Raw genomic sequence first — 24,360 nt, forward strand, 5'->3', positions numbered from 1 at the left:
CTGTCAGGGTTCTATTAGTTTCCGGGCACACTGAGAAGGCCCCACTCTGTGGCAGACACCAGTTGCCTCGTCTTCCTGTCTCCATTATTTTCACCTTCTCTTCACTGGCCTTTGTTATAGCCTGGATGGCTGTTAATATGGTCAATGGTAAAGGGGTAGGAAGGGCCTTTGTATGGGTTCCACAGAGATTTTTATTTCAGCCACGCACGTGGATCGTCCAGAGTCAGAGGCAAAGGCAGACCTCATGGTGAGGGTCCACGTTCAAGTACATGGGTGCTCAGGGCAGGGGCAGCATCAGAGACCAATTACCAGGGGACATGGAGGTGGCACAAAGGTGGGGTTAGGGCATGGGAGCTGATGGGGCAACAGGGTGGGAGTGACCAAAAGACTGAGGGACGGGGAAGGGACACGGGGCGACCAAGGAAACAAAACAAGAGCACATTAGCATTTGCCTTGAGAGAAGCCTTTTGTGTCTCTCTAACTAGAGAATGCTTCTCAGGGTCTACTCTTGACATTCTTCTGCAATGACATTGTTTAACACTGCAGAGCAGAGGCTGTGACATCTAAATCAGAAAATGAATGCTGCAACTATTGGGTCGCTGAAAGTTTTGGAAGGAGAAAGGATCAGAACGACCAACTGTTAATGGCACTAAACAAATGGAAAAAGAAGATCCTACATGTTGTCCAGATTTAAATGAGAAAACAAGTAAAGGGTGAAAGAAAAGAAAGTAATAATTTTCCTACTTTGAAAAAAAAACCCAACAAACCTGCAGAAAAACTAGGAAAATCCCTTGTTCTATAAAATGCAAATTATTATAAAATTATTAACTTGAGTATATTTTACCTTTGGATTATAAAGCTCCGCACTATTTCTCAGTTTCACAATGCTCATAAAATTCAAGAGTTGCAAAATTAAGGCCTGGTGAGTTGGGAAATACCAGAGTCAGTCTCTTACTGGAAGTACATTTCAACACGCTTATCCGCGTAATGATCCCGTTTAGGACAAGGCACCTCTGAGGGACTCCATTTTCCACTGTATTGTTTCCTACTCTTGGCTCAAAGTGAACAAGCATCTAGGCAACCAGCTAATGAGTAAGTCGAGATTTAATATCTAGTTCATTGTTTGCAGTTTTGTCTGTGAAATTTTCAGGAAGTCAGAAGGGTGCTTTGAAGAAGATCTCATGGATCTCTGTGGGCCTCAGGGCAAGTGCAGACTTGTTCTTGATTAGGAGTAGATACTCACAGGGATCACAACTAAAAAACCATGGTTTCATTGACTGGCCTAAAATCACACTATAATCCTAAGGCAATCACCATGAAATACTTTTACTGTGCCCTGTCTTGCCACTACATATCTTCTAAGCTTAGTAGTGATTCTGTGTGTTAGGTTTCAGAATCATCCTGATGATTCACCAGGCTTACCAGGAACACTGAATGAAAAAAAATCCCAGGAAAACAAAACACTGTAAGCACACAAAACAAAATACACTCCTAATATGTACATATTTGTTAAGACTGCAAATAAACATAAACCCTATCATTCCCTAACTTCTCTGCACTTGACTTTGCTATCTTCATGATGAATGTGTCTTCTGATTAAAAAAATAAACCAATCAAAGATCAAAGAATCATTAGACATACTCCTGATATTCAAGAGTACTGAAGAAATGGAAACTCATCCATGACACAGCCTCTGCTCTTGGACATAATACACACTTTATAGAACATATCACTGACTTTTCATCCAGCATATTGATCTGCCCTACACATTCAATTTATGCCAGTAGGTTTCACAGATACTTGTTGGTAAATGGCACACTCAAAATACAGCCCTGCTCTGGTGCCAAATGTCAAGTCACTTTTTCCATATTGAGTTACTAAAGCTTGACAGCAACATCATTGCAATTTTTTTAGTTGTTTTTAACTTGAAAGGAAAATGCATTTTCTTTAGCCTTTTACTAGAAAATGGCCAAGTACTATTTACTGGTGATTTCCAGTGAAACTTAGGCTAAAACAAGACTCTCAGATGGAAGGCTTAATTCCAAATGCTTAGAAATTGGCTAAGTTCTGAGAAATTGAAGACAAACTATTGAAATGTTTGTGAAATTTAACTTCATAAAATATTTCAAGGTTATTTTGTGTCTCACTTAAAATTTTATGCACAAAAATAATTTAGAACCATAATTTTCATTTCATTCATTTATCAGCAGCTTTTTTCAGTGGGAAAGCATGTTCTTCATGCACAATTGTAACAAAATCCAGAATTCTCACACCATTGTTGGTCCACAGAAATAAGTAAAACTCCTTCTAGCCAGTCCATGAAGAAACTGACACATAGCAATGTCCATTATAAATAATGAATAGACCAATTTCAAAGTGTAATATTACATCAATATTCACACTTTTTGAATATTGATGTAAAATTTTTAATTTACATTTAAAAGGGCTTAAATTGACCAGATGCACTAAAGATGGCATAGACAGGTACAAATTATTTTTCTCCTGTTAGCAAATCCCATTATTCTTTAGGAGTGATGCATTATAAGGGAAAGCAACTGTTTGTTCCCCTTAGGGACTGCAGAGAAGGCACCTCTAAAGCCCCCATGAAATTTCATAGGAGTGCTAAAAATGCAGAATAAGCTTGGAATCAGATCTTTAATCAACACTTTACCATGAATGACTACACTTTTTACTATCCGTTTCTCAGTACAACAATGCTGTCACAGAATTATCCATGCTCTGTTCCATCTCTGAGGCCTGTGATTATATCTACAAAAGAAAGTAAAAGAGGCTGGGGCAAATTTCTAACCCTGAAGTCACATATGCCACTATGTTGTAGTTCATGTCCATCTGTTCAAACACTCCCCTTTCAAAAGGAAAGAGAAGCAAATCTACCAAATTTCTGAATTATCCCTATTTCATTCAAAATCTTGCCAGTTAGTCATTGTGCTTGATTCCACAAGGCAATGCTGTTTTATTTAGTGCTGTGAGCAAAGCCTCTAAGCATAGTGAAGACTTCCTCATGAAGTCTGGACTACTTATCTTTTCTGATTTGCATCTGCATGTACCTCAGAAGGGTTCAACCCCTATCTTTGTGAATCAGTGAGTAGCTTTCCAAAACACACTTCTTTTTCCTTGATTCTACAGATGACCCTTCTTAGAAAGCAATCTTTTTTTCCTAGGTGGACTTTAGTCTCAACTATAAACCCAGAATAAAAATTTAGTTGTAGTATGAGTAGTGATTCAATGTAGTTATTCTTTTATGCTAATTTTACAATATTCTTACAATAAAGTAAGGATTGCACTGTATGTAGTGTATGTGGATAGCTGGAGTTTTAAACAGTTATGTGTAAGACATTACATGGGCCAGGAAAAAGAATAACAGTATGGGATCAGCTAGAGAAAGAAACAAGATCAGGATCAACTGAGCAAAGGAATCTCTATGTTTTTATACAGCTCCTGCCATGTCTCCCCTTGCTGGGTAACCTGGTCAGGCCACAGGTTGCTGGTCCCTTTTTTATGCAAATATAAAATTTTTTAATGAATTCATGGCCTCTTTTCTCAGGCCCCCAGAGCACAACCTGCAGCTCACAATGCAGCTGCACCCCGAAATACCTGCACTGATGGCATCAATCACCACAGAGAGCAATAAGGTCTACTCTGAGCCTTCTCCAGAATAAAGAAACCCAGTTCCCTCAGCAACATAAAACATATTTTGAACTTTAATTTCTAGGCCATTGTGCTGTTTTTAGCTGTGATAGAACTACTTTTTTCACAGTAGCTGGTATGGGACTGTCTTAGATTTGTGCTGGAAAATGTGGATAACACTGATGCCTTTATATTGCTGAGCAGTACTTAGGCAGAGTCAAAGCCTTTCCTGTCTCTCACTCCACTCCACCACAAAGTGGACTGGGAGTCCACAAGAAGCTGGGACACAGACAGGACAGCTGACCCCAGGGATATCTCACAACATGTGGTTTTGTGCTCAGCCTATGAAGCTGGGGAAAGAAGAAGGGAAGGGGCAATGTTCAGAGCGATGGCTTTGTTTTTCTAGCTAACTGTTATGTATGATGGACCTCTGCTTTCCCAGTGAACACTTGCCTGCTCATGAGAAGTGGTAGAAAAATTCCTTGTTTTGCTCTGCTTGTGTTCATGTCTTTTGCTTTACCTATTAAACCGCCTTTATCTCAACCCATGAGTTTTCTCACTTTTACTGTTCTAATTCTTTCCCCCTTATGAGCAGCTGTTGTTGCTTAGTTGCTGGCTGGGGTTAAATCACAACAGTCGGTTTTAATCCTATTTTATATTCAGGATTTGTTAGATATGTTCTTTTGATTCTTTCTGAAAGTCCATGAATACATCATACAGCAAATGATCAATCAGTCTTTTCTTGTTTTTACCTCCACTCTTGCCTGTTCATGGAAAAATATTTCTTCACTTTCCTGTTGAAAGCAAAGCTGTCCTTAACAATTAGTAAATGCATGCAACTTCTTTTTGCTTTTAGAGGTTTGTACGTTGTCAGAAGGCATGCGTACAACATACACACATGGAAATCAGCTTCCAACAATAATCTTGCCATTTGCATCAGATTGTTAAGGTTTTTGAAGCTTTCCAATTTGCATGACTTAGTGGAAATAGGGCATAAATCAGTTCTTTATTTTGTGTTGCTGTTCTAGAGTGCTATAGGAACAGCAGTTCAGTAAATGAAAGAGAATATGACTGTATTTGCAAACCTCTACAAATACACAGGGTAGATTCACCCTCCCACCTTGCTCAGTATGACTGATATTCAGACAAAACCAAATATGAACAGCTACTACCACAGTAGACATTCAGCTTCATGAATGCTCTATTTAGGCACAAAGAAATGGGCCAGATTTTAGAGGAGTTTTACAGAGAAACAGAAATTGCCAGAACTGGCAGTGTAAATTGAAATAGCAGGAGGTAATGCTAGAAGAATAAATATTGGAAAACAACTAGGAAACTGGATGCTGGAAACTAATTTTAAATCCTTTCTCCTTTACAAATATAAAAGCCTGGAGTCACTCATCTTAAATGTACATAGGTTAAACCTTCCCAGTTGCTTGATACATGTGCCACTGGAAATGCATTGTGAAAAAACAGGAGATTCAGAAAGTAAATGTGAGAAATGATGAAAAATGTTTTGAGATAGACACGTTTTTAGCAGGTCAAATGTCAATGCTAGTAACTGCTTTTATCCCAGTAATCTAGTGAAGTTTGAAGTTCCCAATCTCTCTAAAAGCTACCATCCCTGAGATCTTCAGAGATTATTCTCTGAGACACTATTACTACGTCAATGCCTAGGCCGTGTGATCTGTTGCAGTGGGCTGAATGGAATTAACAGGGAAGGAAGGTGAATAACACATTTTATACCATGCTCCCTCCCATACTAAAGATGCTGCAATAATGTAATGCTTTCATTCCACCATAATCAAAGAACATTTTAATTTCATACCCAATAGATTGCAAAGATTCGTGTAACTATCAGTGTGTTCAGATGTATTCAACATCCCTATCCCTATCCCAAAAATTAGGTACTCTGAATTTATGGACAACAAGAATGCCAAACAGGACTCCACTCACATGGGAAGAATCCTTTGTGAATCACTGGAATTTCTAATTGCAATGGCTTAATGGCTCTCCTATCATTCTTGTAAGTAAAACAGATTGTAAGTAAAACAAAATGCAAAACAAAACAAAGAAATATCTGTAGCTTCCCCTCCCCAGACAGATAAGCCTTCTGCTGGCCTGGAATCCAGTATAATCATTCCTATGCAGTCATTACAAAGATGTAATCAGATCTTACTATCTGAAAGTATTTAACTGACATCTATTAATACCACTCTCCTCTAATACATATCAGGTATGTTTTATACTGGGTGAGATCTCCATTGGTGAAATTTTCCACCTGAGATCATTCCAACTGAGATGCAATCCCACATTAGAGAGTGAAATTCAGATATAAATACTGAATGTTCGAACCAACTTTAATTATGAAGAGAAAAAAAATGTGGAAAAAGAAGTTATGCTTCAACAGCTGTTGCTATTTCTGCTTGAAATCTTGGGGGAAAATGCAAAGCAAAGGGAAAAAAATAAACAATTTTTAAGTAAAAGTCTTATTCACTAGATGACAACTGAAAGTTGCATACTACCTTTCTTGTGTTTAAGGAGAAAAGAATCACAGTTTTGTAAACTAATCCAGTCATATGATCACACATGTGGTAGAATCATATGATTGGAAAGATTAGATGGTATAAATAGCAAATGAGGTAAACCATAGCAGAAATAGAAGAAAAAAAGCCAAAACATTTCTCCTTTGAAAATTCATCATTTATAAGTAATGAACTAATAGCCTCCTACCCATAACAAGCAGGCAACACAATGATGAAGAGAGGAAGATGACAAGAATCAGAAACAGAAATGTCTGAATGAAAGTTCTGCAACCAGAAGGAAGAAAAGTGTCTTTAGATACGACATCATCCAGCCCCTCAGACAATCCATAGTTGCCCAGTGTAAAATGTTTGTTACACAACTATAGTGTACACATTCCTAAACAAAGAGAAGTGCCTATACCAGTATGCTATAAGTGCTGTTAGACACAGCATGAATGGGAGCACTTCAGCAGTGACACTCAGGGACTGCATTCATGAGCCGGGAAAAGCTACAGCTGAAAGCAAATTACAATTTGAAGGCATGCCCATTTGCTCCCTTGGCTCCAGCTCCATGATCCAAGCTGTGAGGGAGGACTGAAATTAAATAAAAGGCCCGGAAGCCAAAGGTACTAATGCTTTGTTATTTTTTCAAACAAACTCAAGTGTCATACTAATCTCAAACACTTGAAAGGATCTTGAACGGGCTAGGGAATTAAGAATTACAGTGATGTGGGTTTTTTTGAAGCCTTCACTTATTACCCACAAAAAAGGTGCATAATCAAGGTCAGTAAAGTGCAGGGCTGAAAGAGTCAGTGCACTACAGGAAGTAGCACAATATTAAACAGAAATCTGCCGTGAAGACAAACACCTACCAGAGATATCTAGCACACAGAGGAACTGCATAAGCAGCCAGCTCTTTGAATGGATGGAATTTTCTTTTTCCCACTTACAGTGCCTTCCATAAATAACTTCCTCGTGATGTTAAAACTGCCATGGAGCTGCACACTGGGAAGCTCTGCCAGAAGAAAGGATAATTTGAGATAATTCTGTATGCTTTTAGTATTATTGCTCTGTTTCAACACTGGCATTTATTATATGTCTTTTCCTTTTGACCTTCAGACTAGCCAAATGGATGTCAGGACTCAGCAACAGATGGCTGCTCCCTCAGGGCTGAGAAGCCACGAGTGACATCTCTCCCATCACTCTGCTTTGTGTTAGGGTTGCTAATAGGGTCTTCAGACAGTCACAGACAAAGCAATTGATGAACTAGGAAGTTCTAGGGCTGGAGTCTGGGTGGGGGATCCAGCCAAGAGACAAGGCCAGAAGAAGGTCTTAACACAGGCACAACTATGTCATATCTTAAATCAGAATTGCCACCCTGAGCTTAAATGAGAGCTCTGGGCAGGGTGTCAGTGAAGGGCCCTAGATGAGAGTGGGTAGGGCATCTTAGTGCTTTCAGGGAGCTGACAGCACCTATAGAAGCTTAATAATAGCTTGCCAGAGGAAACAAAGATTCCTGGCACATTTGAATTTATTACAGCTTCAGACCAGCCAGTACAGACATCAGATCTGTGCTCAGCCCCCTCATACCTTCAGAGTGCTTCTAGACCATATATTCTTTCATAGCTTCTGCAGTGAATCATGGGCTCAGCAGTGGGCTCATATAACCTAAGTGTAAATTAAAGTTATGGAGTCACTAAATGAAAAGTCAGATTTTTCCATTCAGCAACTTTCACCATCAGGAAAGTAGGAGTGGGAATGCACAGATGCTAGAACTAGGAAAAAATACAAGGGAATCTGTCTCTTCACAGGCTGTGGTAAATCCTGCTTCTCCAGCCTGCAAGAAATATGGAGCAGGAAGGCTAAACATTGACCTAAAAGAGAAGATCTGATCCTAGGCTCATCGAGGAAAAATGGGAACAAATAAAAGGATGATAGAGCAGATTGTGGTACAGATCTTGTAGAGACTGAAAAATATCCCAAGTGAAATAAAGAAAACAAGGAGCAAAAAACTGGCAATTAGCAGGGCTTCAGGGAACGGAGCTGCTGAGCAGAGAAGAGTACATTTGGTAATGAAACAGAAGAAATAATATAGGTGCTGTCAAATTAGGTTCATTAGAACTGGAGCAAAATTTAAGGATTAGACTAAGAAGTCAGAAACTGGGCAGCCTCTAGGGGAAAGTAATGTTCTTAAGTGTTAATGTCTCTAACTCTGTTAATGTCTCTGACTAAGCACTGGCCCTGAAGGGATGGTGTGCCCCATTGCCCACTCTAAGTTCTCATTTTCCCAGCACATATCCAAGATAAGACCTCCTCACACAGGTCAGACACATCTTGGTTCCCCGGACAGAAAAGCCAGCCATATCAGCAGGGCAGGAGCTGCAGAGGACACAACAGATTTCCGTGGCCTTCACAGATCCAGAAACTAGCCCTGAACGTGCAGCTTTTCTGCAGGTAGCGAAACTTCTGGACTAATTTCTAAGGCAAAAATGTATTATTCATCAAGCAAGCTTCAAATATTTTTTTAAGATCTGAGAAGGAGGAGGAAAGGTCTGTGTCTGTCCTTGTATCCAAATTGGCTCTCCTTGTGTACAGATGCCAAACCAGTTTTACAAGAATGTTCCAGAGGTGTTGCCTTGCAACACTAAGTTACACATTACTTGCCCTTCAATAACCCTTTACAAAGAGACAATACTACATATTTGCTCTGTGTCTTGCAGCTCTCGGCACCTCCTCTGGTACTTTTTGCTCTCTAGCTTTTTCCTTTTTAGAAGACAGGCACATAGTCTTTTCTTGGTGAAGGCTCTGAAAATAATTTCCATTCTTTATACAGTTGCTTTTGCTTATCTACCACTTCTCCAGAATATGACAAAATTCCTCAAAAATTCCTATTCTTTTGCCTCTATTCTTATGTTTTATTTGAATTTCAATAATATATACATAAACCCAGTTCTATGGTGTTAACAGAATTTATATATTTAGCCTAACTGTCTCTGCCTATCTTTTCCCCCTCCCTATACATGTTTATATATGTATACAACACCCCTTACCCAATCTTTTATAGTATTTACCACAGCATACAATAGTGTTACTTTTGGCTAAAGAGTTTAAGGGTCTGATTTCTGATTTCACTTGAACACTGGAACAGGTAGAAGGATCAGATTCAAGGACACTACTCTGTAATTTAACCACAAACTTAGCTGACCTAAGTCTGTGTTTAACATTTGTGTTTCTGGCACTACCATTTGTAGAAAATTACAACCAGAAATCAACACAGAATAAAGTCTGTTGTTCTTAAACACAGTACAATCTGCATCAGAAAGATCTACTTCAAAGTTGTTATAAGGGCAAGATATTAATAACCATCACTATCTTTGGCAGTTTGATTTTATGTTGTGGCTTCTGCAGTGACAGACCTCTGAGAGATGACTGTCACACTTGTGAAGCATTTTTTCTGAACAGGCTCACCTAGCTCCAGTATCACACCTTCATGTCTTCCTACTTGATTTCTACCCCAAGCTTAAAACAAGCTTCCTGTTCCCACAAAGCCTTTTCTTCTTGCATCTCTGCTTGTAAATCATACCACTGAAAACTCAGAAGCCTTTTTTAACTTCTTTTTTTGCAGTTATCTTTCAAAACTCATGAACCTTTTCTATTAAAACTGGTCTCCCTCAGGAAAAAGAAGCAACATATATCCTTCTTTGCATGCAGTAAAGCTAGAAATACTTTTACTGCTTTTGCGTACCACTGCTCAGTCAGTCCGTGGTTTGGAAACATGCTCAAATCTCAATTGATCATTCTGCCTTTGTGCTAGTGTGCCCTGAGGCCCTGCTTACATGCATCAGGTGACACTTGTCTGACACTTGTCTGACACTTAGTGTGCTTGAATGTCAGGACAGTTGTCTTCTGCTGGAATTGTGTAAGAATGTCAAACTCCTTGTTTTGATGATATCTCTTCCCATTCTGAAGTCTTATTTATTAGGCCCCTAATAAAGCAACTGAATAGGCAAAACAAAACTTTCCACAATTTTTGGACATAATTTTCTTCTATAGAAGGAATCACTTCTACCCTATTGACACATCTCATCAGACACTTCTTCCTAATTATATTTTTCTTCAGTCTTTGTTGCTGTGTTTTAAATCTGCTACATTAACTGATTTCAGAACTTACCAGAATTATGTTCCCATATTGTTTCATCTTACCTTATACTATCCTCTGTGCTACACCTTAATAATCTCAACTATTTACACTATTTATACTATTTATACTATTTATACTATTTATATTATTGGGACGATGGTGCTGTGCAGGGCCAGGAGGTGGACTTGATGATCCTTGTTGGTCCCTTCCAAGTCAGCTTATTTTGTGATTCTGTGAGAACTTCTTCTCAGCTGGCACTCCAGTAGCTTATCATGCTTAATAGGCAGAATTAGAATCATGTGACTCAGAGCTGAGTATCCAAATAAACCACTACAGTCTGACTTTCTCTTCTCTTTCCTCTTTTATGTCCACAGGAATAATGAGAACAGCTCAATTGTAAGAAAATAATTGAAGAGCCTATTCACCCAGGAAATCTTGGAATCTGTTATGAAGGTCATACATCCTATGCTTCATCTCATGTGAGCATCAATAATTATTTCCTTAGATGAACTAAACTCCAAGAGAACTAAAACACTGGACATTTCCTGTTATTTCCTACTCCTATTTCCTATTTTTCTTTAACTCCTGGAAACAGGATGTAGATACCTAGTTTAAGACTGGACACTTCTCTGTGAAGGCTAAATGTTCGTTCTGTGTTTGAGAGAGAAAGAAGAAAAAAAAAAAGAAAATAATTCAAAGTGTGTCAGAAGGAAAACTGATTTCATAGCTTCCAGTGTGTTACTCCCAGTTCTAATGTATGTCTGCTGCTAACTCTGCAGTTTTTGAGGCCCTATTTAATGGTAAAAACAGCAGGACAGGAAAAAAGTAATCCAACCCATATAAATGTAAAAATCTTTCTCACACATTAATTCCACGAACAGTTGGGGTTAAAAACAATCAATAAAACAAACAAAAATGCCGTAAGCCAGCACCATGATGCAGTTGGGACATGCAGTCTAAGATCAGGAAACAGGAGTTAGATAAGCTTATCTACAGTATCAGACTCCGCCCTCAGTAAACTAGACCTTTTCTGCAGACATATTTCTCCCTCCCTTTACTTAATATGGAATTTAAATTATTGCTTTATCACTACATCAGTATATACTGAAGCTTTTGCACAGCATGCTGTTTTTACTGGGAAAGCAGAAAACTGGATAGCAATTTTATAATTAAACACTATCTCAAAATCCACATATAATCTAAATAAGGTTAAACAGATAAACAGAAATGACATTCATCAAAATTTTGAGTGGCCGGTTTTACCATCTTCAAAACATTTTCTTCAGTAATGGTCAGTCTGTAATAAATGAGTAGACATGCCTGGAATCTTTCAAAGGAATTTTGAAAAAAAGAAAGTCATTTAAAACACTAAAAGATAAATAAAATTATTGTGGTCTTTCTTAGATGTTTAAGATGCCTGTTACTTCTTTGATTTAGTTAAAATGCAAGTAAAGCTACCTTGAAGAGTGCTGCAGAGAAAAGAAGCGCAGTAAGCTGTCCTGAGTGGACAGAGATATTGAATCTAAAAGTCTTACATGTTAATGTTTAATTTTGGATAAATCCTATTTGTCTAATTATTTTCATTTTCATGACAAAGTCTTGGCTTTTCTTCCACTACCACTTCTGTTTCTGACATCTTCTCTTGCATTTTCATTTCTGGCATTCCACATTTGCTTCAGCAGACCCCTGGAGATTAATTTACATTGTAGCCATTAATATCCCTTGCAAGGAGGATTAGGTACTGCTAATGTATTGGACACCATTAATCTTCTCTTTGCTGACCAGGATAGGACCCAAGAGAATGGCTTGAAGCTGCATTGGGTAGAGGGGTGGGGATGGGAGGGGCAGTTAGGTTAGACATTAGAAAAAGGCTCTTTGCCCAGAGGGTGCTTGGGCACTCAAATAAGCTCCCCAGGGAAGAGGTTACAGCAGTAAGGCTGCCAGAGTTCAAGAATATGGACAACACTCTCAGGACGTGGTATGATTCTTAGGGTGGTCCTGTCCAGGGCCAGGAGTCCACATTTAATGATACTAGTGGGTATTCCATGGATATTGCATGATTCTATGAATGAATAGCACTCCTCACCAGTCTAGAATGGCTGGAAACAGCCAGAAAATTTGCCCAAATTAGTATACATGTTTCTATCTGCCCTTACAGCTGCTTGCCCAAAGGAGAAATAGTTGCTGTCATATATGAGAACAGAGTAAGAGTGGTAGTAAGGGTAAGAGTGGGGCATCCTGAGATATATTCAATTTAAAAACCTATGTATGGCTTTGAAAAGCAGGGTGACCAGTTCATATTCATTATAGTTAATCCTCAGAGAATGAATGATTACTGAAAAGATGATATTTCCAGAAGATTTTTGCCTTTTTTACATCTGTTGCCTGAACAGGCTGAGCTCCTCAATATGAAGAGACTGACTGAACTACAGTCTACAGTGTATGCAAGCTCAGTTTCATAATGATGTAGCACATCTTGATTAAGAGTTTGCTCTAATTTAGGTAAGTGCTAAAACATAGATTCCTGACTTTGTCAAGTCCTTCATTTCCTGAAAGGGCTTTTCAGAAGAAAGCCATCATTTTTCAAAACAGATAAATGAGATTCACCACATAGGCTGGGCTTTCTATTCTCCTCTTTAATGCACTGCTGGTTCCGTTTTATTTTGGTCATTTGATTCTGATCACATATGGTACACAACCAGACCAAATGGATCACCTAATCTTTGATAACCTCTAGAAATAACTCCCCCGCTACACAAGGAAAAGCTATTTCAAAGGAGCAACTTGCACATTCTCTCAGCATTCACGTTTTCCCTGGAGGTGCCAGCAATGAGTCTCTGTTTGCTGAGACTAACTCTCTTTATAGCACTCTTGATTATTTACAAATCCCTGTACGGCCATGATCCATTTTATTTTCACAGCTGTTATCAACCTATTGTCCATGATGATACATTCAATTTTGAAGATTCCTAGTCTGTGGGTAATCGTGAAAAGTAATCTAAGCTCAGTAGGTGCCTAAATTTTAGTTTTTGCTTTTTCTTCCACGATTTAAGACCTTTAGGACTCTTTCTTTGACATGAATCGTTGTCATCGTTAAAGGATTTTTAAGTTCCAACCAATAAATGTTTAATTGTGCAGAGGTTTTTGTTAGTTCTGGTTTTGTTCTTATTCTTGTATTATGTTCTTATTCCTTAGGTGCTATTTTAATATAGATACAGTATAAACAAAGATCTTAATGGGAAAAAGTGCGTATTTTTAAGCAACAGTTTCCATTATTTAGACCCTGTGACAGAAATGTTTCATAAAATGTATGATGTCAAAACCCACTTCTTTCTGCTCATACTTGCTAATGGTTAGGAAAATTATTTGTTAATGACTTTATAGTAAGTCATATCTGTTGTATACTTTAATGAAGCTTAAGCACTGGCTTAACTTTCTAAATGGAATGACAACTAAAGATAATATAAGAATTACGAATTCAAAGGTTATTTATTCTGATAGGAAACTTTGAACATGTCCACGTTATCTAAAAATTCTTTATAGTCAGCACTGGAAAATGCCATTAAGGATTTGTCTCAGTTTTAAAGAAAGTAAAAAACAAATAAACCTTCAAGCTCAATATGCAACACAAAGCATATGCACGAAGTATCCATCCGCATTAGCAATGGATACTGTGAACTCAGTTTTTAGAGGGTGCATATTGTTCTGAGTGTGCTTTTGCTTCACTCAGAATTTAAATGAGAGGTAATGTTAGGAACAAAAAAAAAATATTCATTTTTTTTATATTTTTGGTAAAGTACATTTGATGAATAGCCATTCTTTAAGACAAAAACGATCTCAGGAATAATCTGACATCCTTTTCTTGTGAGTGAGAAAGGTGTTATTTAAATACGGATGAATATGTCCTACTAAGAAATGAATTATAGTATGGGTAGGATAGTTTATGTGAGAAAGGATAAACACAATGAAAACTTTATTTCAAAGACATAAGTTGTTGAGGATGCAAACTTCATGAGTTCATCTGAGACAGCGATCTTCATCCTGTGTTATTTGGCATTATCTAGATAGGGAATTATTACACAATCCAGAAATTCTAAGTACCCACAGTGACCAGAAGTTGGTAATAGTTTTTCTGTGTAGCACCAGTATTGCAATCACACAGTTAAAGACCCATAACACCAATCTAGCTCTACAATCACCTCCCTAACTACAGATATAGAAATATTGTATTCACATGAAGTCTCTGTCTTACAGTAAGAAAGGCAGTATAAAAACCTCTGACATTGGTGGATTTTATTACTTTTTCAGATTCACACTATTATCCACAATGCACTTCTAAAACTCTCTTGAGACAAGATGTTATTTAGAAGGTTATTGGGAAAGATCTAGAGCTCTGAATGTTTTGTCTTAAATCAAATTAATGTTTAAACATCTGTGGTTTTTGTTTTCTCCTTTGATTTTCCTTTTCTTTCTCTCCTCCTTAGAGCCAAAAGTTTTATCAGCTAGAGCCATTCTCAACTATTTATCTTTATAATTTATTACTTATTGTTAATTATAGTTGTGCAATTTCAGTAGCTGTCCCTGTAGGTAAAAACTGAAGATTTATTTGTAATTATCCTGCAGCATGAAAACACCTACCTTCTATCTCACGATCCAAAGTGTGTGGCAATCTGCCATTTCATTTTCATAATATCATAAAGTTTGAAAACTTAAGCAAATTCATAGTTGTAATTTTTTTGAAAACATCTTGGTTTTAGTTTTTTAGGGTTTCTTTTTTTTACTATGGACTCTCTTTTCAAGGTAAAATTAGACCATTATTTTGTTAAGAGAAAGGAAGAAGGGACTGATTTGATTTCATGCTTAGAATTTTTTTCCTAAAGGAAACCTTGCATAACAGTTTGAACAGTGAAATGTTTCTAAAGATACTCCTTTTTGATGAATCATGTATTTGTGACTTTCCTTGGATATATTTATTCATGGCTTCCTACTGCCTTTTATCACCTCATCAGTAATCATCTCTTGTACAATGTCATTGCATGGGTGTAGCTGCTCCAGAGATGAGTGATGCATTTTCTCTAACATTTATTCTGGTTTTGCTTCCACAGGCGCAAGGATTCCACAGGATCCTTGATGAGTTATCATAGTCACTTTTCATATTTTTGCTGGGTGACTGGTGGCTTGGCAGTATTTTTTTCTCCCAGATTTCTAGGACAAACAGAGAACAAAGCTATTCACTTTTCCTATACAAAACAATGCCACAGACATCCAGAGTTCAAAAGAAATCCATTAAACTATATTTTACTTTCGGGCTAAACTGCTGAAATTCTTGCAGATTCTGTTCTTGATCCTGTTCGCTCTAGTATTCACAATGTCTCTGTTTCCTACTGCTTAGTCCCAGGACTCTTATAATCACTGCCAGCAGCAAGCACTACAGAGAAACCCTTTTTGTCTGGCATCTACTTCAGATACCAGCTCCAGGGCTTAAATGAAGAAAATATCTTCTGACCTTACCTTATTTTTCTTACTGAATCCCATGCATTCTTTTTACTTTGCTCTATTCCACAAACATTTTTCATGACCTCAAGAATTTACAGCAGCTAACAGCTGCTGTTAGCTCCTAACAGCTACATAATCCCCCCTCCCTGTTTCTCCACACTGTGTAAAACATTTCTTGGCAACTTACCTTGGCATGCAGTAAAATCGTGTTTGTTTGGATTTGAATCGTGTGGTACATAACAAACGTCTGATAAAAATGTCTTTTACGAGGATCTAAAATATCAGTACAGTCATGTTCCTTTGCAGAATGTTTAATCCAGTGACTTTCAGATATCTGAAAGACAGGAAACAAGGAGTTGATGCATATGTAACTTAAACCTGTGAATATCTAAAAAAAGACTGCTAAAATATGAGAGTGAAATATTCACTGTATTCTTCCTCCCTTGCTGGCAAAAATCCACATGGATTTTAACTGGATTCACTGTGCTAAGTGCAGTGATATTGAATGGTGAATGGATTAGTTGGAGAAGCTTGGCAGCGTAAAGAGATTTGGGTCTGAGCCTTTATTCAAGGAAAGAGATATGTATGTGTGTCTTAATCCAGGATCCATGCAAAAAAAAATCAAGCCATCTCTGGACATAGATATTTCAGTGCTGTAAGAGTGAAAATCCTGCAGAAAAATCAACTTAAGTTATGGAAATATATAAAAGGATTGTTAAACATTGACTATTTGGGGTTACTTCCTAGTCATTACCCACTGTTACAGTTGTTGGGGATATCTTCAGCCCATTGTAGTTCATTTAGCCACACCTTTATATTTGAAAAGATAGAAAAAAATTGTTAGATATCATTCTGTTTGTTCTCAAATCAACCTTGTTGTCTAAGACTATGGATGAGTGTGTATAACTGTGGGTTTCTAAGGACATTGCTCAAAGGTGGTAGATTAATAGCTCCATGTCCTATGATTTGGAATTTTTTTATTTTAAAATACGACATTTCACTGACCCTAATTCTTAGGTAGGGCCCAAATACGTGGGCAACCTTAACTCAAATTTAATAAAACACTTTCTTTTGTCAGAGAATGTATGCATTTAATTGAGTGTTCTTTCAAAAGACAAACATGGCACCTATTTAATAATAATTGAAGTTGGTTTGGTAATGTGGTTTGATAACTGTTGCCATTTTTTCCACCATTCAGAAAAATCTTTGTTAGGAAATCTCACTCTGAATTTACAATGCGTTTAACTTTATGAAGAAAGGAAGATGGGGCAGAGAGCTGTTAAAACTTATGAGCAGAACTGTAAGTAGATTTCAGATTTCTAGTCATTACCCAATACTACTATTGATACATTTCATAATGATTTATGCTTATCTTATTATTGCATCTGCATGCTTAAAGGGTTCTGACCTGACAAAACCCTGAAACTTCTATTACTCTTGTCACTCAAATCCACATGTAAACTTTCTCCAATCTCTCATTCCTATCTTGAAAGCTCAGCCTCTTGTATTTTATTGAGGATGCTTCTAATCTTTTTAATAACAACTGTATTATCAAGTAAACAAGAGATTAGTTTTCAAAACCTTGGACCAAAATTAATCCAATATTCATACTTATGAAATTCAATTTGGACCAAGCCATAGTTTGCAAATGATGCAAGCTGTGCTCACACAAACTGACCATTGAAACAACTTTCACACAGTTTCTGGAAATTAATCACACTTCTTCCTGTTTAACACCCTGTTTAAATCTCTCTATGAGAAGCCCCAGACAACACAATGTAATGTTTTCAGATGCATTTCACAAGCTTCCAAGTTTAGCTTTTTTATTCCCCAGATTTTTTTAAGCAGAATATTCAACCGTGAATTAGAAACTGCCAAGTCATAAACTTTAACAACATTTCCCCTCAATTTATAAAGCTGGATTACAATGGCAGAGATGCCATCAATGTTTGACTATTGTTAGTGCAAGTTCTGCTAGCCAGGATCAAGGAACATATTTCAGTTGGAAGCATGATGTTCAGAAAATCAAAACCATTGGTCATGTCCTTCAATTACTATGATACCCACATTTTGGACAATCTTCTTTTCTGGTTTTCTCCCTTGCCTTAGATTAGGCTGTTGATTGTAAATGTTGATTCAAGAATGACTGACTGCTATACTTTGAGTTTCTTGAAAGAATTTTTCAATTAAAAAACCACAGCAAACTGCATTTCTCTTTGCACCCTATTATCCTGCTAATCCTGATGGCCTTGATCATTGCACAACTCAAATCTTTCCATATTGAGCCATTCCTTTAGATACCATCTATAAATGTTCCTGTTTTTCTACAGATACTGCATCTAATGAAGTCACTGTAGTCTCCAGTACTGTCAACAGGAGACCCACACTTCACCTCACAGATGGCCTTGAAATTCTCAGTCGAAACAGAGAAATTTGTTATTCTGAATCTGGTTACCCAGACTGAAATTTAAATATTATGATATATCAGAATAGATATCACTATGATAGCTACATAGAAAAGCTTTGTGGTCCCTTTCTGAGCTCTAATATCTTGCATTTTAAAAGGATGCTGTAATAATCCAATGCCAAACTCAGTGTTAACTGTATTATATACTTTTGCCTGAGGACAGAAAAGGAATTAAAATTTGAATTCTATGTCAAAATCTTGATATAATTCTTAATTTTAAATTATATCATAAAAATGACCAGAATGAGAGATGGTATAGAATACTTTGCTAATTGAAAGATGGCCTAGTCTTCACTTGTGAGAGATAATAACAACAATAACAATATTTTGATTAAAAGTATTTCAAAAACAAAATTCCCAATGCATTTTGGTTTCATATCTCCTATGAAACCCAAGATTTCCAAGAGATGAGGTTGCTTTTATTGAAATGGGAATTTTATGGGAGCCTGCTATGCACTGGCTGTGACTGCTTACTATGTTAATTTCATACTGGTCCCTTAGGAAACTCATGATGGAAACAGACACTGACACCACTATATTTTCTGTTGCCAGTGTAGAAAACCTCATCATCAGAGTTACTCTTTCTGTTGCTAAGCAATTTCTGTGAGGGAAAAAAAAGCCCAACAAACATCCCACTAAAAAAACCCCAAAAAACTAAAAAACCCCAACCCCCCAAAAAAAACCCACAAAAGAAAACTTCATATGCTAAAATATGTTTCTCTGGAGACACTTTTTTTCTCTGTACTTATGCTCTTAATACAGCATATAGAGTTCTGTCAAAGAATACGGTTTTATCAGCAAAATAAATTGACACTCTTACAATCCCTTCCACTCACTAAGAGAGAGGATGTTACAAATGTAAATGTCTTCCAACTGTTCCAGACCATCTCAGTGGAAAACTTATTTAATATTTCCCCTGTAAAATATTTATTCATCTGTGTAAATATGTAATGTTTATCCTGTTAAATGCAATGTTTTCCTATGAAAGAAAATTCCACCAAACATTTTTAGAGGAATGGATGTATATCTCTATAAGAGCAGGTAGACACAAAACCCAAGTGTTTGGAAATTTTGCAATCCCATATAGTCTCTACAAGAATATGGCATTCACCATCCAGAACTGGAAAACAGAAGAATGACTTTCATGATGGCAAAAGGCTAAATATTCTACAGGGCACAGTTTTTCCTCTGCAATTATACCTGCGTGCTTGAAGTCATTGCTTGTCTTGTTGGTTTACAGAAATTCTGTTCATCTGCAGTAGTTGCTTAAAATAGCATTGATGTCTAATCACTGCAGCTTGATTTTCTTACTCATTCATGCATATGCTTCCCAGAGTCTCGTATGTGGAAGGAACATAAGGATTTCCTTTTTCTTTTATTTCTGTATCTCTCCATTGATCTGCTTCTGAGCTTACATACAGTGATTCCAGGGTTACCTAATAACATACTGCATTCATTTCTTTGATAGCATTTTCATAGAATGGTGAGATTATGAAAGACTGAATAAGTATATAAAGCTACATTGCAAAGGGGACCTTGTCACTGTAACTTAATATTTAAAATAGCAATCTTTTCACTGTAAAGAAATGTTCTTATAAGTTTGTATACTGAGTCTTTTTTGATGCAAAAATAATTGATTGCTCTGTTTGCAGCAGTTATATGATTTCACAATGCAAATTGGCAGATTTAAACCTGTAGGAAAGTATATTTGAATATATGCATGCTTATATATGTATGAATATGTGAATAACAGAAAAAAGACCCTGCAACATAAAAACTAGCTAACACTTGTAAATCACTTTCTGGTTGAATGTTTCTAGGGAAAAAAATGAAAAAGTATCACTTGGAATGGAAATAGATCTTCTTATAATATGAACTATTTATTCATAGAAATGTCATAATAGACATAACAGTAATACCAGCATGCTAAGAGCAAATTATATTTAGAAGCAAGTCTGACCTTATTTGTCATAGACTCATTTTTCACTTTCAGTTTTGCTATAATAATTTTCAGAAAAACAGAGGAAAATTGTTGAACTGATGTTGTAGTTTATCAAAAGCTAGGGAACTGAATATTTTAAAGGCAGCTATTATTTCTTATTGAAACTACCTGTGTGTCCAGTTTAGGAAATATTGACAGAACCAAAAGTTTTTAAAGCAGGCATTGTTCTTTTGTAACAGGTACACACATACACACACATACCCCCACACCCACCCAGCCAAGACAACAGGCAGAGCTCTGGACCACGTCATTCAGCTGTTTAACTGGCTCTTTAACTCAAGACTAGAGCCGTAAACTTCCTTCTGAAGAGAGGCATTGCAAATTATGCTCCTCTCTTGTCTGTCCTTTTTCTTGGAAAGAGAAGAAAACACCTATCAACCAACTTTTGTTCATGGCCATGCTTGTGAAGTACATGTATTTCAGTATGTTGTAGAAATGGAGCAATCTGTCAAGGACAGAAATAAATTATTAAAATTCAATTAAGGGTAACTTAATTCAAGTAAGGGTAATTGTCTGTTTAACATAGGACCCGAGAGAAAACTATTTTGGTTCAGTCTGTTTTTTCAGTGGGAATGTTAGGCTAATTTGCATGACAGGAAGGTGAAGAATGGTGGCCATGAATAGGCGATATGGGTATGAAAAAAATGCTTGAAAAATAAGTGGGAATGTCAGGTGTTCAGAGAAAACTCCTAAAAGTTAAGAAAATAAAGATCTCAGGAAAGGTTTAACTATCCTGAACAAACAAGATGAAGAAATTCAGCATAAGCTATGCCACTCAGCCATATGATGGCTTCTTGACAAAGCACTGAACATTGGGAGGTTGTGGATAATCAGACTGAAAAAGGATCCTTAGATTAAAGAACATGTCTGATATTTACTGAAAATGTGGACACTTTTCAGAACTCACCTGCCCTTTGTATATGCCAGGTGATTGTCTTAAACATCAATATCTCTATGCAGTTGCTTCTCTTCATATAAATGACTAAATGTTCTTGCTAGAGAGAAGGAAACTAACTGTTCTGAAACAAAAATTCACCCCTGTGAAGAACCACAATAAAGGTGAATTCTCTTCTTCAGTTATTATCTATATCTATGTAGAAAATTAATTGCAACAGAAGATGTAAAGTCAGACCTTTTCTGCTTGTACAGTTGTCTCATGTTTTGGGTATTAATTTGAGAGAAGAGGCAATAAGATTTAAAAAAATATTAGTAAATAGAGCATGAACAGGTCTCACCTTAGAAAAGAAAAGCATTTCCATAAGGAAAAATCTGGAATGTATGTTATTTCAAATTATTTTGGTTGATTTGAACTTGGCAGTAAACTTGTGCTACTAAACATAGAGGGTTCAGGTTTGCCACCTTACTGTCTTGTGCAAAAATGTACAAGAAAAGGCTTATTTATGCACCTAATTTCACATCAGCTTCAAAGCTAAGCAAAAGCATGTTATAACGGCACATGGAGAAAAAAAATGTTTTTCTGTCTAAAGGTAGCAAGGTAATATTTCTGACTGGCAAACAGATAACAGTGAAATACCTCACAATGTTTTCACTAGGAATATGCAAATTGTTAATACAAAAATGTTCCTGACCATTACGCATGCTAAAGTCAACAATGATTTTATTAAATCATCCCAAAAACTGACAGGAAGGTTATGCAGTGCTGAAGGACAAATCTTATGTGCTTATAATGGGTGAGCAGTGTCATGAACAAACTATGATGGAAATGGATTTCTCAGATAACAATAAAACTGTCTAAAAATACTGCAGTCTTAACTGATAAAATCATGCAAAAATTCCTATGAATATGTACACTGCAATATTTTGGCTACAACTGGCTTTGAAACTTAATTACAACTTTACAAACAATTCCTTACAGTCAGATTTAAGCACTCTGATTTTTTTCAAGGGCAGGAAAAGCAGCATGGTCTGCAAGGAAACTGAAAAACTATTTCACTAACTCATTCCTTGTTCGATATTATTAGTATTTCATGTGTTCCCGTTCCATTAAAATCATCATACTCCACCAAAAATCAATTTTCTTCTGTAGCTACTAACTACTCTTGAAATAATAGAAGCTTTAGCAATAATTGTGCATTGCAGAGAGGTAAGCAGTGCATACAGTATGCAAACTCTCCTCTCTCCTTGCTAGTGCTTGCACCAGAAGTAGTTTGTTCAATCAGTAGCTCCAACTAATTGTTTTGTGGCTTTTTCAGGCTTTTCTTTTATAAACTGCTAACTAGTTGATTTCTCCTCGGTTAAAGGCTTGTATGATAAAACAATGGCCAACAGTCTGACAAATTAGCTATCTCAGAAGTGAGGTGAAAGCTGATCAACCTTCTGTTTGAGGTTGAATTGTTCCCTTTTCTTTCAGTGGAATTTTCTCCCATTATTATGCTATGTAATTGTGGCTACACCTTAAAACGACAGATAATGTTCTCTCGTAGGGGGGTGGCTGGAGGGGGAGGCGGGGGGAACCGGAAAAGGAAAGGTGGGACGGGGGTCTGGAGCGGGGCTCTCTCTCTCGCTTGGCTCCTGGAGTGGGAAGACAGCCTGGGCTCCAGTCTGGCATCTCCCCTGCCATCCCAGCACTGAGATCCACGCTCCCTGCCTTTGGACATCGCTCTGCTGCTCTCCCACCTCACCCTACTATCTCCGGACACTCTGCTGAGCACCACGACCGACACCGTGAGGGGGGAGTCACTTTCCCCTCCCCTCTCACCCCTGGGCCGCGGCCGCCATCACCCAGCCCTCTTCAACTGCGCGGGACCTGCCCTGCCCCCACAGCACCGGTAACAGCACAGGGAGACGGCCTGCGGCCAAAAGAGACTGGAGCGGAGCTAGACTGTTCTGTTGCCAATTTTTATAGCTGTTGTTGTTTTTTTTTCTGGCTTGTTGGATATCAGTAAAGAACTGTTACCTTTATCCCCAAACCTCCTGCCTGAAGGCTTCTGATTTGGACCTAAAATAATTAACAGGGAGGGGGTTGCATTCCGCATCTCAGGAAAGGGGCTCTTGCCTTTCCTTAGCAGATACCTGTCTTTCAAACCAAGACACCTTCCATTATTATAGAGGATTTCTTCAGGACAGAGTTGTAGGCCAAAGAAGTGGCAGAAATACCAGTAGCGCATTAGTGTAGCTGAGTTAGACACTCTAAACCATCTTTAGGATTGATGGATGAAACTAGACACCTCAAGGGCAACACATTGGAGCAACTTTGGATCACTACATCAAGCTGAGCTGAAACTTTCCTGTAGCATCTATTTTTCCCTGTTGATTAGATGGCATAGCTAAGGTGGCTAGCTAAGACTAAATTTAGTGTCTAATTTTCAAATACTTTCTTAGAAAAAAATACATACGGTGCTAAAGAACATTCTGGAATATACTGGATTATTTGTCCTTCTGATAAAAGATATGCCAAGTACATGCTCTGGAAATTCTATATATGAAGGGAAAGCAACTCATTCACCTACAAATGTGAGCTTTTATTGTGTGGAAATACTTCACAAACAAAAATAAATAGTTTTGAATTGTTTATTCAATTTCAATACTATATAAACATTTATTTCATAGATGTTTCTATCCAAGTACCTGCCCCTTGGTTTGGTTTTTGTTTGTTTGGTTTGGTTTTTGTTTTTGTTGGGGTTTTTTGTTTGGTTGGTTTTTGCTTGGTTTTGTTTGTTTTTTTTGTTTCTTTATTACCCATCTGGTAATGCTATTTTTATGATTACCAAGCTCCATGACCATATTAGAAAATACACTGATAAAAAGCTATGCCATAAAATATAACATGAAGCTTTACAAGAAGCTTTACATTCACCAGTTTTACAATACATCATTATTTCATTAATATATTTTATAATGATAGAAATTACAACCTTGGGAATCGATATTGTTACTTGTTTATCAGAAAAATCAGGCACTTCTTGGATATAAATTACTGTTTCTGTATTTTTCAAAACTTATTCAATAAATGTGGGTTTGTGAGAATCCTTAAAATCAGAGGGTTTGGGAAAGCTGCAAAAAAGCAGACCTCAGAGACAGCAAACTGCAATTAGAGCTAAGCAGAAGGCATAAGGCATGC

General features: G+C 37.2%; 1 protein-coding gene across 1 annotated transcript in view; it reads right to left on the bottom strand.

Moving 5' to 3' along the window:
- Positions 1–24,360, bottom strand: part of LOC106850063 (uncharacterized) — a 92,889-nt gene that overhangs the window by 46,700 nt on the left and 21,829 nt on the right. Inside the window, exons 4-5 of the mRNA XM_088166111.1 lie at positions 15,998–16,144; positions 7,046–15,519 (exon numbers count right to left, since the gene is read on the bottom strand). The gene's annotated coding sequence lies outside the window, so the exon portion shown is untranslated. The remainder of the gene's footprint in view (positions 1–7,045; positions 15,520–15,997; positions 16,145–24,360) is intronic.

This window comes from Sturnus vulgaris, chromosome 5 (assembly GCF_052056855.1).
Source record: "Sturnus vulgaris isolate bStuVul1 chromosome 5, bStuVul1.hap1, whole genome shotgun sequence".
NCBI classification, from domain to species: domain Eukaryota; kingdom Metazoa; phylum Chordata; class Aves; order Passeriformes; family Sturnidae; genus Sturnus; species Sturnus vulgaris.